This window comes from Stomoxys calcitrans, chromosome 5 (assembly GCF_963082655.1).
Source record: "Stomoxys calcitrans chromosome 5, idStoCalc2.1, whole genome shotgun sequence".
Lineage (NCBI taxonomy): Eukaryota > Metazoa > Arthropoda > Insecta > Diptera > Muscidae > Stomoxys > Stomoxys calcitrans.
The window spans coordinates 149441125-149460266 of record NC_081556.1 but is presented as its reverse complement, the minus strand read 5'-3'; the positions used below and the strand labels follow the sequence as shown (position 1 = coordinate 149460266).

The 19142-nt window shown below is 36.3% G+C and overlaps 1 protein-coding gene across 5 annotated transcripts in view; it reads right to left on the bottom strand.

Moving 5' to 3' along the window:
- Positions 1-19142, bottom strand: part of LOC106084627 (probable WRKY transcription factor protein 1) — a 289563-nt gene that overhangs the window by 241466 nt on the left and 28955 nt on the right. The window lies entirely within an intron of this gene.

Genomic DNA, 19142 nt, shown 5'->3' with positions numbered 1-19142 from the left:
CCATATAAACCAATCTGGGATCTTGACTTCATGAGCCTCTAGAGGGCGCTATTGTCATCCGATTTGGCAGAAATTCGAACCGGCCGAACTTAGCACACTCTTACTTGATTTTTACTTAAATTTTTTAAAAAATTAATTTTTTTTAGGAGCCAAGTTTTAAACTAAATGTCTTTTTTTCGAAAATTTATTTTTTTCATTTTTTTTAATTATATTTAAAAAAAAAGAATTTTTCAAAAATTTAAATTTCTTGAAAATTAGATTTTTAAAGCTTAAATTTTTTAAATTTTAATTTTTTTATAATTATTTTTTTTTACATTGCATTTTTTATACATACTTTGTTTTTTATTTAATTTTTTAAAATTTAAAATTTTTTATATATGATTTTTTTTTATTTTTTATTTTTTTTCTTAATTTAAAATTTTTCAAAAACCAATTTTTTTTAATTTTTTTTTTTTTTTTCAAAATTACTTAGCTCTTTACAAATTAAAAAATTTGTATTTTTTTAATTTTAATAATTTAAAATTTTTTTAGAATTGAAATTTTTTTCAAAATTGTGGATTTGAAATTATTTTTTTAAATTTTAATGTCTTTAACAAACAGATTTTTTTTAAATTTAATTTTTTGTTTAAAGTTAAATTTTTTTAATTATTAATTTCTTAAAAAAATTCCACACTTTTTATAACTTAAATTTTTTTTTTATTAGGGTTGCCCAAAAAGAAATTGCGGATTTTTTAAAAGAAAGTAATTGCATTTTTAATAAAACTTGGAATGAACTTTAATCAAATATACTTTTTTACACTTGTTTTCTAAAGCAAGCTAAAAGTAACAGCTGATAACTGACAGAAGAAAGAATGCAATTACAGAGTAACAAGCTGTGAAAAAATTTGTCAACGCCGACTATATGAAAAATCCGCAATTACTTTTTGGGCAACCAATTATTTTATCTTCTTTTAAACCAAATCAAAGACTATTTAAAAGGTAGTCATATAGTCATTTATAGACAAGTACCACATGATGATGAATGTTATAGGCGTTAAGCCACTCCAAACGAGTAGCACTAACATTTCAATTAGCGCCATCTAATGGCTGTTTCCAATTGAATTTAATCGATCGTTACTGTTTTATTCTGATTCCCTCTTCCACACTCTCTCGCCCATTTCACTCTGTTCAGTAAGTATACTCCCAGTATTCTTCTAAGGGAATACTGGGAGAAGTACTCGTGGTGCCTTATTATGTTTATGTGGAGTTATTGTTATATTCTCATTCCCTCTCCCACACTCTCTCGCTCATTTCATGCTGCCCACGAAATATACACCCAGTATTCTTCTAAGGGAATACTGGGAGAAGTACTCGTGGTGCCTTATTATGTTTATGTGGAGTTATTGTTATATTCTCATTCCCTCTCCCACTCTCTCTCTCGCTTATTTCATGCTGCCCACGAAGTATACTCCCAGTATTCTTTCTAGGGATTTTAAGTGTGCTTGCTGTTATGTTCTTAATTTTTCTCTCTCTCTCTCTCGCACATTTCATTCTAAAAAGCTCTCGCTCATTTCATTCTGCCCACCAAATATACTCCCAGTATTCTTCTTAGGGATTTTAAGTGTGCTTAATGTTATGTTCAAAATTCTCTCTCGCACATTTCATTCTAAAAAGCCCTCGCTTATTTCATTCTGCCCACCAAATATACTCCCAGTATTCTTCTTAGGGATTTTAAGTGTGCTTACTGTTATGTTTTCAATTTTCTCTCTCTCTCTCTCACACACATTTCATTCTAAAAAGCCCTCGCTCATTTCATTCTGCCCACCAAATATACTCCCAGTATTCTTCTTAGAGATTTTAAGTGTGTGAGAGAGAGAGAATTGAGAACATAACAGTCTCAATTCTCTCTCTCTCTCACACACACACACACATTTCATTCTAAACAGCCTGTGTTTTGCTAATGCCGTGTTTAGGATTAGGGTTTTTTTATCTGTTTAGCCTTTAAAGCTAGTGCTCCAATTGCTGAGTTAGTAAGGCACTCAGATCATCAGTAAGGAGGGTATTGGATGCGATTCCCAACAGAAGCTTCGGCATATCGCTACTGTGGTATGAAAATGGAAAAACTTTGCCTGTGTCTAGTTTCAGACTTCCACTTTAAGCTTACCCTAAGCCTCATTCTAGCCTTTACAGCTCTATACCAACAACTTTAAATGTTTTTTTTCCTTTATTTTGTTATCCAACCTCGTTAAGAGTATGTCTCTCACACTCCCCCCTTCTCTTAAACCATATTTCGATAGCTAAATTATTGCCGGAAATGTGAGGTAATATTACAACACATTTTGTACTGTTAACTTTGTTGCACTGCTATTATCGATCGATCGACTTGTATTGACTGACTACAAATTATTTGGTAACCTTCAAAATGACAACTCAACTTAGCATAACAATGTGGATTGAAAAAAAAAGAAAAGACAACTTGCCTGTCTGTCTGTGTGCTTTTGTATAAACAAACAAAAAATATTTCAAATGAACCAAAAAAAAAGCCTGCAAGACCGACTGAAAAGAAAAGATGTTGGGAAAAGAGTTGTCTAAATTCAATGGCTGGGTCTAAGAGTTTAGACAAAACATTGCTAGGTTTCATAGACTGTTTATCTTTCTCTCTTTGTGTGTCTTAAGACTAGCGGAAGTGAGGAAATATTCAAAAGATTCTGTGACTCTAAGACCAAGACAAGACTCGTTTTAGATTCAAGGAAATGGCTATCTTGGTGCTACTTTGTGTGGTTTTTTCTTCTGCTAAGCTTTTAAACGTGCTATTGGCCCTAAACTGAGCTGAGCTTATTCTCTGTTTTGCTAAGGTTTTGCAAATTATTGCAATTTCATCGCATTGTGGTCATTTTTTGTAGGCCTCAATAAAATTTGTATTTGGCGAATGGTGGCCAATGGGAAGGTAGATAAATATATACGCAATGGGTACAACTTTAGTATGGCTTTTCCTTGTTTTTGTTTTTTACCCCTACTATGGGAAGAGGGGCTTATAGTATGGGATGGGTTAGTTAGGTTTATATGGGAGCAATATCAGGTTATATATCGATTTGGACCGTATTTGGCACAGTTGTTGAAATTCGTAACAGATCGCATGCGAAATTTGAGCCCATTCGGACAAAAGTTGCGGCTTGTAAGGACTCAAGAAGTCTAATCGGGAGATCGCTTTACATGGGAGCTATATCAGGTTATTGGCCGATTTGGACCGTATTTGATACAGTTGTTGGAAGTCATAAGAAAACACTGTGTGCAAAATTTCAGACAAATCGGACAAAAATTGCGGTTTGTAAGGACTCAAGAAATCAAATCGGGAGATCGGTTTACATGGGAGCTATATCAGGTTATTGACCGATTTGGACCGTATTTGATACAGTTGTTGGAAGTCATAAGAAAACACTATGTGCAAAATTTCAGACAAATCGAACAAAAATTGCGGTTTGTAAGGACTCAAGAAGTCAAATCGAGAGATCGGTTTACAAGGGAGCTATATCAAGTTATAGGCCGATTTAAACCGTATTTGGCTCAGTTGTTGGAAGTCATAAGAAAACACTATGTGCAAAATTTCAGACAAATCGAACAAAAATTGCGGTTTGTAAGGACTCAAGAAGTCAAATCGAGAGATCGGTTTATATGGGAGCTATATCAGATTATAGACCGATTTTAACTGTATTTGGCACAGTTGTTTGGAAATCATAGCAAAACACTATGTGCGAAGTGGTAGCCAAATCGAACAAAAATTGTGGCTTTCAGATGCTCAAGAATTAAAATATGGAGATCAGTTTATATATGAGACTTGCCGAACCGGGCCCGCTCCGCTGCGCCTTCTTTAACTCTCTAATATCTTTTTAGGGTGGGGACACTTCGCCCTGAATGCGGGTATGGAATTCGTGCCATTATAGACTATGACACTGAACGCGTTCGAATCCTGGCAAGAACATCGAACAAAGCGGTGTTTAGTCCCTCTTAATGTTGGCGACATTTGGGAGGTACAATGCCATACATGGTCATTTAAAAAAGGGTTCCCCAAAGAGGTGTCCCACTGTGCGACACCGTTCGGACTCGGCTATAAAAAAAGGTCCCTTATCGATGAGTTTAAACTTGAATCGGAGAGCACTCATTGATGTGCAAGAATTTGCCCCTTCTCGGTTCCTGGTGGTAATGTTCTTCCTTAGGGTATTAAAAAAATTATATAGCCTATGTTTCCTTACAGACCAAGCTAAACAATCTATAAAAATTTTAAGAAAATCGGTTCAGCCAAGTATCACATAGTCATAATGGGTCTAATTGCGTTGTTGAGGAGTGGCGTGACACCCTTTACTTCGATCTGATTTTGTATGCCAGATTCGAAATCTACTCCCGAATACCTTTCATTTGAACCCCATATTGAAATTAACGTCCGATATGTCTGTTTGGGGGAGTTTTGGGGTTGGGGCAGCCCGATTGGTACTTAGACTCAAATTTTGATACCATATTCGTATTCTACTCTCCAATACCTTTCATTTTATACCTATTTTGTACCAATGGACCAAATTTTGATTTTGGGTTGTGTTTTTGGCATAAGGGGCAGGGTCCGGCACCCTTCCGATACCGAAAAATTATATTGCCTATGTTTCCTTCCAGACCAACCTAAACAATCTTTGAAAATTTCGAGAAAATCGGTTCTGCCGTTTTTCAGTCTATACGAAACAAACAGAGTCCCATATATCCGTGATTGGCTAATATGCCCATTGTGGGCGTTTTTGTGGGGGTGGGGTGACCCCTATATTTCGATATGAATTTATATGCCAGATTCGTAATCCATTCCCGCATACTTTTCATTTGATACCCATATTGTCCTTATCGGTACACTTTTGATTTTGGGTAGTGTTTTTGGGAGGGTCCGCCCCCCTTCCGTTATCAATAAATTATAAAGCCTATTCCTACTTTTTGACCATATTCGTAATCTACTCCCGAATACCTTTCATTTGAGTCCCATAATGTCATAATAGTCAAATAAACCTATTTCAAGGGATTTTGGGGCTGGGACGAACCCCCAGGTACTTGGACCCAACTTTTATTATGAAATTCGTACTCTACTCTTGAATAGCTTTCATTTGAATCCCATATTGTCCCGATCGGTCCATTTTTATTTTTGGGTAGTACTTTTGTGGTAAGGGGGAGGGTCCGCCTCCCTCCCGATATCAAAAAATTATATAGGCTATGTTTCTTTCCAGAAATATAGAAAATTAAAAAAGCAAATGTTTAATATTTTCTTTGGTTGGAAAAAAATATGTCAAGCTTCTATCTCAAAACAAATTCAGTTTTTAAAACATTTTAATTACATACCCTGCTCTCTTTTTTAGCTCTAAATCCCTTTATAAAACCGTGGGATGGGTCACCTTTATGATTTCAGTGCCGCTTCCCACCCCATAAATCAATTTTCTGCCATTTCAAATACATACTTCATTACAGCGACCTTAGCCAATGGAAAGATTAAAAATTTCATTAAAATGAAATCATTACAAAACTATAATCCGGAAATTGCCTTCGAAAGACCGACTTTGGATATCAGTCATGGTAATTTGGGCTCTTTATGAGTGTAAACTTTACAACAAAAATGCAATTAAATGGTGGGGGAGGGCAAATGCTCACACCTACCGCAACAAATTAATTTGAGAAAAGGTCACAGCTCATTACGAAAGGTAGGGTCTCCGCCAACTCCCCCACTCTCGCTCTCATTAACACCACAAAGCAACTTGTGGTTCATCTTCTTCTCCTCCTTCCCCCCACAACACAAGCATTGCCATACTAAGGCAATGCTGTTTTGGTCGCGGGTAGGGGGACCGCATCGAATTTATGATGCCACTTGCTTGAGTTGATGCCCATTGTGGGTTGTTGTTGTTGTTATTGCTGTGGTGGTCGGGCTGTTGATGTTGTTGTTGACTTAACAAATACTCGTAATACAATTTTTATTAATTACAACAAAATATCGTTGGCATAAAGAACCATATTGAACAAGTCTACCTCTCTCTCTCTCTCTCTCTCTTACTCTGCCTAAGCAATACCAATGCATTAAACCGAAGCCCAGCCGAACCTAAAGCATAAAGAATCACCTTAATATTTGAGCCCTCATAAACGTTGCTTGTTAAACACACTCGCATTGAGTGGTTGTCGTTTTAGGTAAAGCTTGAGTTTGGGGAGGCGGAGTGGTCCTCTCTCTCTCTCCCCTCGTGGTGGGTGTTGTTGTTTTTAATTGAATGTAGGTAAATATTTAGGAATATTATGTAAGGAGGCCCATGCCAACAAAAGTAATAATGGACCTTTTACATAAATTTTAATTGCTTTGCTAAACATGTGTTGTGTGACCGTAGGGAGTAAAGGAGAAGGGTACCCAAAGAGGTGGTTCTCCATAAATGACAACAATGCCTTTAATTAAATTTGAATGTTCGTTCTATCGCTTTTGGGCATGCACGTTCATACAAATCAGTCTCACTTGTAAGGGGAAAATATGACAAATCAATTTCAATTTTAGTTTCATTTATACTTTTGATTTTTTTTTACAGTAAAAACAACAACAATAAAACATAAGAATACAAACATGCCACTACGATCATGTTTGTATCATAAATTTTGTAATCAAAGTTAAAAATCGATATCAAAAAAAGATTAAAAGCGCCTTAAGTTCGGCCGGGACGTAGCTTATATGCCTTACACCTCGTTTTTCAAATACTTTAAACGACTTTTCATGGGCAGATTAGGCGGTTTATGTGACGGGAGAATCGGATTATAGATAGACAGACAAGACAGACAAAACAGACAAGACAGGCAAGATAGATAAAGAGGACAAATTTACTGACCACAATAATATGGGGCTCAAATGAAAGGTCTTTGGGAGTAGAGAACGAGTCTGATATATATTTTCAGAGCCAAGTCATTCAGTTTTCGGCCTATTCCCCAAAACACCTCTCAAAACCGAATATGTTTGCCGATTATGGAAATATGGGTCTGAAAAGAAAAAGAAAGATATTTGGGAGTACAGCACGAATCTGTTATCAACATTCGGGACCAACTGTCTAACTCAAAAAGAACATCCATCATCGGCAACAAATTTTGTAAAGAAATAAAGTTTTAACAAAATAATTATCTAAAAAAAAATTTGAAAAAATTTTCTACAATAATAAAATTTTGAAAAAATTTTCTGCAAAAATAAAATTTTAAAAAAATTTTCTACAAAAAAAAAAAAAATTTTAAAAATTTTCTACAAAAATAAAAATTTTTAAAAAATTTTCTGTAAAAATTTAATTTTGACTTATTTTTCTATCAAAATACAAGTTTGTTTGCTTGTTTGTCGGTTTGTTCCGTATGGACTCAAAAACGGCCGCACCGATTAGCTTGAAATTTTCACAGGTTGTGTATTTTGGTCTGGAAGGAAACATAGGCTATATCATTTTTTGATATCGGGAGGGGGGCGGACCCTCCCCCTTACCCCAAAAGTACTACCCAAAAATAAAACTGTACCGATCCGGACAATATGGGATTCAACTGAAAGGTTTTCAAGAGTAGAGTACGAATTTCATAATAAAAGTTGGATCCAAGTACCTGGGGGGCCGCCCCAGCCCCAAAAACCCTTAAAATAGGTTTATTTGACGATCATGACAATATGGGACTCAAATGAAAGGTATTTGGGAGTAGATTAAAAATATGGTCAGGAAGGATTAGGCTTAATGATTTGATAATATCGGAAGGGGGCGGACCCTCCCAAAAACACCACCCAAAATTAAAAGTGGACCGATAAGGACAATATGGGTATCAAATGAAAAGTATGCAGGAATAGAGTACGAATCTGGCATACAAATTCATATCGAAATATAGGGGCTCACCCCACTCCCACAAAAACGCCCAAAATGGCCACATTAGCCAATCACGGATATATGGGACTCTGTTTGTTTGTTTCGTATAGACTGAAAAACAGCAGAACCAATTTTCTCGAAATTTTCTTATATTGTGTAGGTTGGTTTGGAAGGAAACATAGACTATATTATTTTTTTTGGTGTCGGAAGGGGGACGGACCCTCCCCCTTATGTCAAAAACATAACCCAAAATCAAAAGTGGCCCGATCGGAACAATATAGGTATCAAATGAAAGGTAATTGAGAGTAGAATACGAATATGGTATTAAAATTTTATTCTAAATACCTTTCGGGCCGCTCCAACCCCAAAACTCCCCCAAACAGACATATTGGACGTTCATGGCAATATGGGGCTCAAACGAAAGGTATTCGGGAGTAGATTTCGAATCTGGCATACAAAATCAGATCGAAGTATAGGGAGTCACGTTACACCTCAAAACGCCATTAGATCCATTATGACTATATGATACTTGGCTGAACCGATTTTCTTAAAATTTTCATAGATTTTGTATGTTTGTCTGGAAGGAAACATAGGCTATATATTTTTTAGATATCGGGTGGAGGCGGACCCTCCCCCTAACCCCAAAAATGCCACCCATATCTGAAAGTGGTCCGCTGGGCACAACATGGGTAACAAATGAAAGGTATTGGAGACCAGAAAACAAATATGGTATTAAAATATGGGTCCAAGTACCAAGCGGGCCCTCCCCCCAAACCCCAAAACTTCTCTAAACAGATATATTCGAAGTTTATGTCAATATGGGGCTCAAATGAAAAGTATTAGGCAGTAGATAACATATATGGCATAAAACATTAGGTCCAAGTAATGGGAGATCGCCCCCCCAAATACCCCCAAATGGGCATATTAGCCGACCATGACTATATGGGACTCAAATGAAAGGCATTAGAGAGTAGATTACGAATATGACATTAAAATTTGCGTTTAAGTCTAGGTGGCGCTTTTCCTCCTAAAGATATGTCAAATGGGTTATTTGACCCATTATGACAATATGGGACACAAATGCAACGTATTTAAGAGTAGAAAACGAATTTGTTAACCAATTTTGGAGCCAAGTGTTTTGGGATACGCCATAAAGCACCCCTCTAAACTGAACTTCATTTCCGTTGGGAATAAAGAACGAATTTGATATCTGTTTTCAGTGCCGATGGCCGCCCCCATCCACGAAACACCCTCCAAATTTTCAAAAAAAAAAAATTTTTTTCAATGATAATTTCTAAAAAAAAATGTCGTAAGAATCTCAGATCCTAAAAAAATTCCTTTAAATTGGTCAAAAATTTATTTAATTTTTTTTCACCTTAAATTTCACATTCAAGGTTTAATGTCTAATAATAATCCATATGACATGACAAAGTCTCTTAATTCCCCCCCGAAAAAGGAGAAAAAACGCAAATTTCAAATAAAGTTTCATGCTTTGAAGAGAAACCTGATGACAGGTAATAACATCAGCTCAGCAAGTGTAATTGTTTGGCCACGAAAAGTAAGCGGAGAAAAAAACGGAGGAATGGCCTGACTGTTGACCATGACTTATGTTTGCTCAAGTTTCAGCATGCGATGGATGCATCCATGGCATAAGCCACAAGCCCCAAAGCATTAACCAGCGTTAATGTTTAATTTGAGCCTGTGGAGGGGATACCATAAAAATGTTTTGCAAAAATGAAAAAAAAAACAAATGGCCAATAAACAAACAAAGCAAAATAGTGTAAAAAAAATCTTAGTTTTCGCTTTTCAAAAAAAAAAAACTGAAAGTGAAACATTTGAGTCAAATGAGCAAAAACACAAAAAAAAACGCTAAACTTAAAAATTAAACACCGGATACCACAAAACGCCAACACAGAAAGGAAACGAAATGGATTAACCTCCGCCACCATAGACAACAACAACAACAGCAACACCACCATAGTTGCCTAAGCCACCATCATCATTGGTAGGTCGTTGTTGGTGTTTTTTTTTTTGAAAAGTTTAAAATTAAAGTTTTTGCTGTTATGGGCTTTCAAAACTCTGGCCCATTTACGCCGCCCCCCAAAACACTTAAGGCTTAGTGTGCTAGAATTTAAGACACAGACTTTAGGTATTAAATTTCAATTGTGGTTAATGTTGTTTAAGAAGATGTGGAATTTTAGAATTTGGCTCTCTTGTCATTTGTCTCTCTTGACAAAGGAAAATAACGCTCACAAAATGATTAAACATAGGTGGACTAAGGTCCCTCGAGTAAACAAATTCCAGGAGTGTCAAAGAACATCAAATAGAAAATATGCTGAAGAACTTGTGGAAAAATCCACAATGAGAGAGAAAGTTCTTGGAGTGTTTGAAGAGATTTTTTTTTTTAGTGTTTGAGATTGAGAGAAAAAAAAGGAAAAAAAACTAGAGTGGGATTTCTTGGTTGTATGAGAGAGAGTTCTTGGAGTATTTGAGAGAAATTTCTTAGAGTTTTTGAAGGAACATTACCGCTGAAAGCCCCTGGAATAAACTTTCTTAAAGCGTTTATACTCAATGAACATTCAAAGTGCATTTTGTTCGAATTTCAGCCGTATGCTTTCGAAATTCACTTTTCATGGATAATAGTAGGAAATATTCACAGGATAAAAAAGAATTTTGAAATTATTTTTGCTCTGTTTTACTTTTTTATAAAACAACTTATTCAAGTTTAAACCTTTTTTTAACCGCTCTTCGCCAAATATGTAGTGTATTAACACGGCAGAGAAATGATGCGTTGCAATTAAATACCAAATACACAGTGATCTTTATTTATGACAAAACAAAGCTTAGAACTAGGTATGTACAACAACAACAAGGTATGCACATAAACATATTTGTATGTATGTGTGTGTGTGCATGTCAAAGAGATGCAAGCCGATGAATAGATAAAAGTGAGAGTGAGAGTATTTAAGTAGTGAGAGTATTCTCGCGGATAACAAGACAATAAGAATAGATGGAAAATGTACATTAGACTGGAACGTAGTCATGCTAATACTGAATTTTATATATAAAATTTAATTTGTGTTTGTTTGTTTGTCGGTTTGTTTGTTTGTTCCGTATTGACTCAAAAACGATACTGAACCGATTACCTTGAAATTTTCACAGATTGTGTAGGTTGGTCTGGAAGGAAACATATGCTATATATATTTTTTTGATATTTGAAGGGAGCGGACCCTCCCCCTTACCCCAAAAGTACTACCCACAAATAAAACTGGATCGATGGGGACAAATTAGGAAGGTACTCAGGAGTAGAAATGAAAGGTATGATGAAAGGTATTCATATGAAAGGTATTCAAGAGTAGAGTACGAATTTCATATTAAAAATTGAGTCCAAGTAACTGGGGGGCCGCCCCAACCCCCTAAAATAGGGTTTTTTTGACGATCATGGCAATATGTGACTCAAATGAAAGGTATTCGGGAGTAGATTGCGAATATGGTCAAGAAGGAGAAATAGGCTTTATAATTTGTTGATTTCGGAAGGGGCGGACCCTCCCCCTTTACCCCAAACACACCAGCCAAAATAAAAAATGGACCCTTTGGAACAATATGGGTATCAAATGAAAGCTATTGGAAAATAGAATACGAATATTGTATTAAAATTTAGGTCTAAGTACCCATTGGGCCGCCCCAACCCTAAAATTCCCCCAAACAGACATATTGGCCGTTCATGTCAATATGGGCCTCAAATGAAAGGTATTCGGGAGTAGATTACGAATCTGGCACACAAAATCAGATCGAAGTATAGGGGGTCAACCTTCGCCCCATATGGGATTTGGGTTTTTTGTTTGTTCCGTAGAATCATAACCGATTTTCTTAAAATTTTCACAGATTGTGTAAGTTTGTCTGGAAGGAAACATAGGCTATATAATGTTTAGATATCGATTGGGAGCGGCCCCTCCCTTCTAGGCCAACAACGACATCCGAAAACAAATGTAGACCGATAGGCACAATATGGGTTTAAAATGAAAGGTATTGGAGACAAAAACTCCTCTAAACAGTTATATTCGACGTTCATGTAAATATGGACCTCAAATGAAAAATATTCGACACTAGATTACAAATATGGCACAAAAAAATTAGGTCCAAGTAATGTGAGGTTGCCCCACCCCGAGTACTCCCAAATGGGCATATTAGCCGACCATGTCTATATGGGACTCAAATGAAAGGTATTTGGGTATATAGACCAATCACGACAATATAGAGGTCAAACGAAAGGTGCTTGGGAGAAAAAAAAACGAATTTGATATCCAATTGTAGAACCATGTGTTTGGGGAACTGCCTCACACGAAAACACCACCGTTTTATATCAAAGCTATTTGATGTTTAAATTGGATGATTTTCGGGAAATCGATTCCCACCAGAAGCCTTGGTCTGTCGCTACCGTGGTATCACAATGGACTTAAAAAATTGTCTAAGTGAGTCTGTGAAGGACTGCCACTCTTACCTTACCCAACCTAATCTAGCTGAAATTTTGCATGTGATCTATCGTAAAGACTTCAAAGTATGGCCCAAATCAATCAATAACTTGATATAGCTCCCATATAATCCGACCTGCCGATTTTACCTTCTTGAGCCTCTAGAGGGCGCAATTATAATTCGATTTGTTTGAAATTTCGCACGTGATGTTATGTCATGTTCTCCAATGTCCATGTTTCAAATCGGCCTGAAACCTGATATAGCTCCCATATAAACCGAACTCCGGATATGATTTCGAGAGACCCTAAAAGGCGAAATTATCATTCAATTTGTCTGAAATTTTGCACGCAATGCTCTGTTATGGCTTTCAAGGTCCATGTGCCAATTATGGTTCGAATCGGTCAATAACCTGATATAGCCCCAAATATAAACCTTTTGAGCCACTAGAGGGCGTAAGTTTAACTGGATTTGGCTGAAATTTGGCATGTTATGTTCTACTCTGACTTCAAACATCCATGTCAATTGTAGTCAAAATTGCGCAATAACCTAATGTAGGTCCCATATAAATCGATTTTCGGTTTTGACTTCTTGAGCCTTTAGAGAGGGCAATTATTTTCCAATTTGTCTGAAATTTTGCACGTCATGCTCTGTTATGACTTTCAAGGACCATGCCAATTATGGTTCGAATCGGTCAATAACCTGATATAGCCCCAAATATAAACCTATCTCCCAATTTGACTTTTGAGCCACTAGAGGCCGCAAGTATAACCCGATTTGGTTGGAATTTTGCATATAATGTTCCACTAAGACTTCAAACGTTCATGTCATTTGTGGTCAAAATCGCGCAATAACCTAATGTAGGTCTCATATTAATCGATTTTCGATTTTGACTTCTTGAGCCTCTAGAGGGCGCAATTATTATCCAATTTGTCGGAAATTTGGCAGATGATGCTCTGTGATAATTTCTAACAACCGCGCCATTTTTGGTCTAAATTGGTATATAATCTAATATAGGTACCATATAAGCCGATCTGCCGATGCAACTTCATGAGCCTCTAGAGGGCGCAATTATCACCTGATTTGGTTGGAAATATGCAAGTGATGTGTTTTGTTATGACTTCCAACAACGGTGCCAAGTATGGTTGTTGATATAACGAACTTTAAAAATATTTTAAGCAGGTATTAAAAAATATTTTCCTTTAAATCGTTACAATTTCCCTTAAAAAGAGATTAAAAAACAATAAGAGTCCATTTAAGCTTCAATTGTTAACATTTCATACCCTTTTTCCCCATAATACAATACAATTTTCCCCAAAAACACAAAACAAGACCAAAATTGTCGCACAGCTCATAAAAGATGATATATGGCTCCATTGAAATGAGAATAGGGCAAAACATTACCCAAATCCTATTGTGAGGCACAAAGAAGGAAAGAAAATGCAGCAAATTGTGTGACAAACTTGGATTTTACCTTTTCTCCCAGACCCAGCTAACTGGGGAAGATACCTTTCTCTGCTTGAAACTTTGCAGTACTTTTGGTTCAGCGATTATTCACCGTTTTTTTTTTGTGGGGCTCCCCTTAAACAATAACAGAAAAACTAATTTTAAACTCCAACAAAAGGATTCAAGCAGAGAAAACAATAGGGTCCCCACCATTCCATTTTCACATTTTTGTATCCACAAAGATAAAAAGACAATGATTTAACAATTAGAAAAAGTTTCAATTTCAAGCACCCGCCATCTATGAGCCAAAAAAAAAGGTACATAATAGCAACGTTTTTTGAATGAAGGTCTTATCTGGACTCCATTCCATACACCACCGCTTGCACACCCTAAAGTGAAAACAATAGAGACACTCTGCCACACACCATCAAAAAAAGTCAACATAAAAAATTTTTCACAAAAAATGGTTTGTTTTTATGTTTGTAAGGGGTTGTGCAGGGAGGGAGGTAGGGAAACATTTTTTAAGTATTTCCCAACAAAAAGTAACTAAAACTGTTGTAACTGTAACAGCAACTGTAACTAAACGTCAAATGTAAAAAACACACACACACACACACAGCGCTGGTGAGAACGTAGCGGCAATAAACTACAGCTGATTGGAGATGATGGAGGTTATGGCAAGGCAAGGCACAGTGTTGTGAAATAAAAAAATGTACAATTTGACTTCTGGAGTCATGAGGAAATGAGGAAATTATCCATATAAACAACAAAAATCCAGGGGATTTCTTGTTTTGACCTGCTATTTTCCTTTCCTAAAGAAACTTGTCTAATGTTATCCCTAGTAAAGGTATTTAAGATTCAGCCCAGGCGAACTTTATACCTTTTTTCTCATTAACTGTTTCTATAACCTCATGTTACGATCCACAAAGACTGTGCAATTCGTTTGGCTAATTTAACTAAATTTTGTGGGTGAAGGTGTTTTTATTTGGAAGTTGATAACATCACAGCCCTCATAGTAAGGTAGGGCAGGGCTACTGAGCTGCACCACAACCCTAAGGTATGTCGTTCAATGCGGCGGCAGCGGCGGCAACTAAACAAGCACACTAATCAAAAAAGAAACATAAATAAAACCCAAAACTATACACAAAGTAGAAGATACAGAGCACACAGCCACAAAGCATAGTTTGTTAGTTTTAGAGGGGTTTCTTGCCAAAGGTGCGAGAGATGAAGGTGGTTGTGTGACGGCGATATTGGGCTATGCTAACAATGAAGTCTAAGTTTGGTAGAAGAGTAGAGAGCAACAACAGTAATACACGCAAAGATCTCCCCCTACCACTCAAACATCAGGCAGGTAGTCTCATACACAACATGTGCGTACCCAGCGGCTGTAGATATTAACCCTTATCAGGGCAAAACACGAGACAATTAACAATATTAGACGACAACAACAACAACAACAAAGACAAAGATATTTGTAGCACAACTATATCCCTTGCTTGGTTAAATTTACAAAGAAAGCCTGCGAGAGTCACCTTTCTCCCTCTTTCATACTCCCTCTCTTACTGTTGTCCCCCACCACTTGATAAATGGGAGTAGTTATGAGCATAAGAGCATAACTTACACACCAAAGTGAGTACTGTATGAAGTTTGATTGCCACTGAGATAGATACCGCTACCTATTCACTTGGTGTGTAAGCCAGTGTGTGAACATGTTTGTGTGACTGATTGTCGACTGGCTGAATGTTTGCCATTTGTAAAGGTTTGTTGCTATATTCTTATTGCTTGTTGTTGTCGTTGTTGTTGGTGTATAACTCTTAAACCCTCCTAAGATAATAATAATAACAACAACAAGGCGACAATGAAGGCAGTGAAAATAGTCAACCATATTTTTTGGGGTATACCACAATAATGACATCTAGTCGGTAGTTACTTATTTATCATAACTCATGAATTGCAAACTCATACGCAATATATGAAAACACTAGAGTGGGTTTTGGAAATTGTGAAAACATTAGGGTGTACAGAGGTTTAAAATAAATTCTAGAAATAATTCTGCAACTTTTGAAGGGAAAAAGATATCTCCAAATTTCTTTTTTTAAGGTAAAGGCTAAAATGTTTTGCCTAAAAATATACAGTAATGAAGGAACTTATTTAACTTAAGGGATGGTCAAGGGGCGGTGGAAGTAGCTCAGCTCCCTATGCCCTCCGCACTGGCTACGTTGGTGATAGAAACTATATCAACTTATGGATCGATTGGGACCATAAGTGGTAAATGTGATGAAGGTCATAGTGCAAAATGTCAACTAAATCGGTTAATAATTGTGGCTGCTAGAGGCTCAAGTAGGTAAATCCGGAGATCGTTTTACGTGGGACCTATATAAGTTTATAGACCAACTAGGCATTCATGTTGAAAGTCATAACAGCAGTCATAACAGCAGTCATAGGGCAAAATCTCAGCTAAATCGATAAGTAATTGGTCGTTTAGATGATAAGGAAGTAAAATAAGGCTTGTAAGGGAGCTATATAAGGTTAAATACCGTTGTGGACCGTAATAAGCATGATTGTAGAAAGTTATACGGAGGGGTATCATGTAGATTTTCAAACAAATCGGATAATAATTGCGAACGGTAGGGGTACAAGAAGTAAAATCTGGAGATCGGCTTAAGTGGCAGGTACATCAGGATATAGACCGATTTGGACCATACATAGTACGCATTTTTAAAGTTCTTAAAATATACCATGTGCGATATTTCAGCCTAATCGCATAAAAATCAAGCCGTATGATAGCTCAGAAAGTCTTGGCAGGAGATACGTTTATATGCTAAGTGTATTAGGTTAAAGACTGATTTGGACCATACATAGCAAGAATTTTTGAAGTCCTTAAAATATACCATGAGCGACATTTCAGCCCAATCGTATAATAATCGAGCCGTATGATAGCTCAGAAATTCTAAGCAGGAGATAGGTATATCGGGTACTAGCCAATTTGGAACGCATTTGGCATGAATGTTGGAAGTCATGGGTCAACCCGTTCGGATAATATGTAACTGCGTCGTCTATATGCTCAGAACGTCAAATAGGAAGTTTAGTTTATAAGGGAGCTGCATAAGACCGATGTGAACCATAATTGGTCTGAATGTTAAAGGTCATAACAGAAGTGAACATGGAAAATTTCAGCCAAATGTAGGGGTTCAAGAAGTAAAATCGGATTATAAGGGAGCTATAACCGCTTATAGGAGGATTTGAACCATACTTAACACGAATTCTGGAAGCCATAAAAAATATGCTAAACCCAATAATAATAGCGCCTTCTAGTGGATCAAGGAGTTTAATGCATACCCGTTTATTTGGGAGCTATATAAGGCCATGAACCGATTTGAATCAATTTTTGTATGAATGTTGGAGAACATAAAAGAAGGCAAAAATTCAAGTGCCAAATCCGATAAAAATTACGCCCCCTGTAGCCTCAACAAGTAAAATTGGGCGAAGATCATAAGTCTATTCGTACCAATTTCGTTTTATTTATTATTTATTTTGGAAATTATGTCATGGGGAATCTAAAATAGGAAAGCACCTCAACATTCAATAAAAAAACATTTTTGGAAATATTTTGATCCATAAAAAAATTACACAGAGTTATTTTCAGTATTCTTCGAAATGCTGCGTTGAGACTCTATTTCTTAGACGGGGTACACCTAATACCGTCTTCTGAGATTGATTCTTGACTTTCTACTTTGTGAAAATTTTTATAAAACCCCGATTGAACCAAATATTTCTCTCACTTCTACAATTCTATGTTTTCATAGAATAAACATGACCCACCTCAATAATGCCCAGACAACAACATTCACCACACAGATAAGACTTGCACTACAATCAACACTACACTCCCTCTATGCTAGGCTTAGTCGCAGGGGTTGAGTATATGACAGGCTTGCTAACATATTTGCCTGCCGGCTCTCTCGACTCCCATATATGTAAATGAACGAACCTTTTTCGTCTTTTTATGGCATTAGCATGTGATACAAACGAACCCACCAAGATGTAAAATAGGGTCGCTGCTAAGGTGGGAGCAGTGTGGGTGGGGGGTAAGCAGCAAAGTAATAATGCTCATATGAAAATATTCCTAAAAACTTCTTCTGTCGCATGAGTAGCAAACATATCTTATTTATCAAATGACGTATGTATGTATGTTTGTATGTGCGTGAGAGTTATGTATATTTGTGATCTATGTGTGTAAACGGATGTCTGTTATTACTTGCCTAGACTCAACTCAACTCTCAACTACTACGTACTACTGTTCTACATTTAAGGGAATCGTAAATTTAGCGTAAATATTATTAGTCTTTTATGCGTGCATGAGCCACATGACTGTTAGGGAGGATGGGGTGAATGGCTGGCGAGAAGGCAAGCAGGTAGTTAGGTAGCTTGGATATTTTACATTAATGCGATTATGTATGACTTGTGTTGTGGTATCCCAAACCAAACAACCACACTCTCATTTAGATAAAAAAGTGATTTAAAGTTCTTGAAATTTTTTTGTTTAGTGCTTCCACTTGAGTGACAGAGAATTTTTGAGAACAACAACAACAAACCTCCTAAAGAAAAATTTCCACAAAAATTCAATCTAAAAGTTTAAAATAAAACTATGAAACCTTGACATTTTTAAGATTTTTGTACTATTTTTGCCTGATTTCATAAGAACAGAAGAATGACAGAAAAAGGTGAACATACAACAAAATTTTTATTCACTCTTTACATTGAATAGTTCACTCACTCATTGTATACTACAATACTCTCCCCCTCTCATGTTTGTTGAGCTTGCAACAACAGCCGGTGTTATGTTAGCAGCCAACATTTTTGTATTGATAACACTATGTGTGACTATGTGTGTTCAATGAATGTGATGTTGATGATGGTTTGAGTGAGCAACGAGTTTGTTGTTGGGTTTTTGGGGAGCTTCGCATGTTAATATGTTCGTGCGTAATGTTTCATTTACATCTCTATTTCTACTCAGAGGTCAAACAGCAGTTCAAATACTCCCTGATAATTTCCCTTTTTTGGCATAGGCAGACTAGAGGCAAACAATAACATGCATAGTTGTGACATGTTTGAATATTTATGTATGTAGATATGTCGATAGGAAAAGACCAGCAGAGGGACTGACATGGTATGAAATGTTTTATTGGAATTTATGTTGAAAAAACCAATCATTTTCATAGGAAATTGCTACAAAATGTTGAAAAACGGTATAGGTAAAAATCGAAGAAAAAATTTATTAAAAAAATTCTAGAAGTAGAGAAATAAAAAAAAAACTATATTAAAAGAAATCTTGAACAAAAATCGATTAAAAAATCTTTCAAAAATTTCAATACA